Consider the following 3,213-nt stretch of genomic DNA (forward strand, 5'->3'; position numbering starts at 1 on the left):
GAATATGCAACTTACCATTAGGCAAAAGCAGTGATGTATTTTTGACATTATATGCTACTATTGGCAGAGAATAATTGTATATTTATTGAAAAATTTCTGCGGCAATTAGGATAAAGTATGTTACATGGCAAAGGTTGTAGAGTGCTGTAGGTTAGTATGGTAGTGAAAAGGGTAAAGAGGGAATAGCAAAGTTTGAAGGCTGTTCAGGAGTGACAAAGCCAGATTTTCATCATGGCTCTTGCATCTTAGGATGTGGGCAGGGGGGGGGGGGTGAAGAAGAGAAGGATAAGGAAAAGTTGGGATGAAAATACCATGCAAAATTAGCTGATGGCTGCGGTCCAAGGCAGGGTGGCTGATCCCCCTCATTGGACCTCAGTCTTGGTCTCCTAAGCTCCCCATGACAACAACAAGGGGGGCTTAGGAGATGAGGACCGAGGCCGAGAATAAGGTGTTGCCATTTATTAGAGGCCTTTCCTGTATCTGAAGAGCATGTGGCTGCATTATAAAGGTGGTATAGGTCTGCCCATATGATTGGGCATAGTTGTCACTATGGAGGTATGAGAAGAGAGGACATGACAGGCTGGCAAACTTCATGGTATACAAGTAGCTTTCCAGCTTTCTTGCTTGTGCACATTGACTATTCAGTTTTGTGCCCTTATGCCCATAGATCATATCCACTTATAACAACAAACTTTGAGAAGGAAAAGAAAAAAAAGTATTGGTCAAGGTGATTTTTATCTATTCAACATTCAAAGCTAACATCAAATATACCTTAATTTCAGTTTAGAATCTAAATGTGTAAGAAAATAATTGTATACAAATGTAACAAACTGTAGTTATGAATATAAACAATCTTCATTCAATTTACCTTTAAAACAAAAGATCTATAGTTCTACACTCAAAAATTATAACCGTTTTCTTTGAGAATATACTATACGGAACCTGAGTCACCCAATGAGAATTCTTGTCAATATTCTATCTTCCCTTTCCCACAATTAATTACTTTCTGCAGTTATCAATGCAAAACAGTAATTGCTGGGTATCAGAGAACATACACAGGTACACAACGATTAGAGTACAAAAGAAGCCATTCATAATCAAGAACTTCTAGTATGGCTACAATTCATTACTATTCTTAACTTCAACTCCTTCACCAGTATACAAATGCTGTTCCTTAAAAAGCGTATAAATTTGATAACAATTTAAATCAACATCATTAAAGGCACAATAATAGGAAATAGTTTCAATTACAATTAAGAGTTACTTTGAGAGCACAAACCTTGGGGGGGGGGGGATATATATATATATATATATACATATATATATATATATATATATATATATATATATATATATATATATATATATATATAAAATAATAATAATATCCTCAACTCATCCTAAGAAAATCATGATAACTAATAACACAAAGAGTAGTTCCAAAACGAGCATTCTTAAAGAAATTACAAAAAAACAAACAATAGGCACTTTCTTCAAATGTCCCTTGACTCAGCAATTTTGTCTATGACTTCACAAATATTTCCTTCACAATCAATATTTGTCTATAACTCATAGGAAGCCGAAGACAACTCTTGTGGTGTCCTACACTCATAAAGGCTCTCTTTTATTGTCCTTATGAGCAGCAGATAACAACAATGTATTTATACATTTGCAGGAGGTAAGCTCGTATCAGTAATAATAAGGAAAATTTGCATGCGCTTTTATTCATTGTCAAATATTAATTGAGCCATTTCCTCCATGTTACCAGCATTTACTCTATGAAAAATACAAATGGCACTGCATGCCTTATTGTCATTATATTGAGATTCATTGCAATAATAATTTTTAAAAATTATTACACTGGATTATTATCAAACGTAAATATTTGTTATGATTAAATTTTAACTTAACCACTTGCCACCAGGGATGGCATGTGTATACATGTCATGCCCACTGTGTGTTTAATTTAGTAATTGTTTTTAAATATAGATGGCTCCAAAAGTACTAAGTCACCAATGAGCCAATTACGTGAACTACCTCTTTAACCTTTTCCTTGATTTTCAATAACATTTTCTATTATTAAACCCACTGGTTACGGTATTTTGCAATGTGGCGGGTAATCCTGTAGCATTATTTATTTTGGACTCGGGCCACGCATGGGACTGCGCTGGAGAGTGCACGCTGTGACAGTGATGCTTTCGCTCCTTCACGCATATGTGTTTGTACATGTATATATGAGAAAATATATGTTTGCAAAAGTATATATAAACCCATACAAATACATGCAAGCAAGCAAATATACATAAATGCACTCAGAAAGAGTGGAGGGCCTGGTTTTAGCACACACCAAAGGTGTTCAACTCCTTTGATGGGTAACACCCCATCGTCCGCGCAGGCCCAGGGTGGCAGGCCTAGGCCCTGGAAGGCCGCTAGAGAGACACCGGCTTGGCAGCTGATATCTCCTGGCCCACTCAGCTCCCAGGCTGCGCAGCCACCCATTGCTCTAAGGCTTTGGCCATCAATTGCACTTTGCATCATATGATGCCATCCGCAACCAATGGGTTAATACTGCTGTTAGCAGTGTCAAGAGTTTTCTCGCTATTTCAAGGAAAGGTGAGGTCACAAGATCTACTAACTGACTCCTTTGTGGCTAAGCACTGGTAGAGCCATCTATGTACAGAAACATTTAACAAAACAATACTAAAGTGAATGCAACCTTTCTCCGTTAGCATTGGGTTAACAGACAAAATTGCAAAGTAGTTTATAGATTGAGTGTAAGACAAATTCTTTGACAATCTTGCAATCAAAGATTCTTTTAAGGACGGTTCTTAAATATGTCAGAAAAAGTTCAGACATAAACATCAAAATTAAGAAAATGAAAGTACCAAAAAGATTTCATAAGTAATGATAAACAATAATAGTAAAACAAAGAATCACTACAACAAAAAATAACACACAATATCCCTTCTTAGTAGCGTAACAAGATTTTTTGCATTACTGAGAAATAAACTATTCAAGTATTTAAAAAATCTCCCTTCTCAATGTTTCTTTGGTAAATTCATCTAACCAAATTCATTAAAAAATGGAAGATAAACATGAAAAGAAAATTATAATATTGTAAATTACACATATAATTTATGCTTACTGAAAGTTTCAGTGATATGAGTAATCAGAGAAAAAATATAAGATTGGACCTAAAGTAACTAGTAATGC

At 35.3% G+C, this 3,213-nt stretch overlaps 1 protein-coding gene across 2 annotated transcripts in view; it reads right to left on the reverse strand.

The window, feature by feature from the left end:
* Positions 1-718: 718 nt before the first annotated feature.
* The window catches only part of LOC113830398 (apoptosis-inducing factor 3), a 77,882-nt gene continuing 75,387 nt past the window's right edge, over positions 719-3,213 (reverse strand). The window contains exon 11 of one of the 2 annotated variants that reach the window (XM_027383615.2): positions 719-3,213. This exon is cut by the window's right edge and continues 640 nt beyond it. The gene's annotated coding sequence lies outside the window, so the exon portion shown is untranslated. The other variant, XM_070129719.1, reaches the window with a different exon arrangement.

The sequence above is a fragment of the Penaeus vannamei genome, chromosome 14 (genome assembly GCF_042767895.1).
Source record: "Penaeus vannamei isolate JL-2024 chromosome 14, ASM4276789v1, whole genome shotgun sequence".
Classification (NCBI taxonomy): Eukaryota; Metazoa; Arthropoda; class Malacostraca; order Decapoda; family Penaeidae; genus Penaeus; species Penaeus vannamei.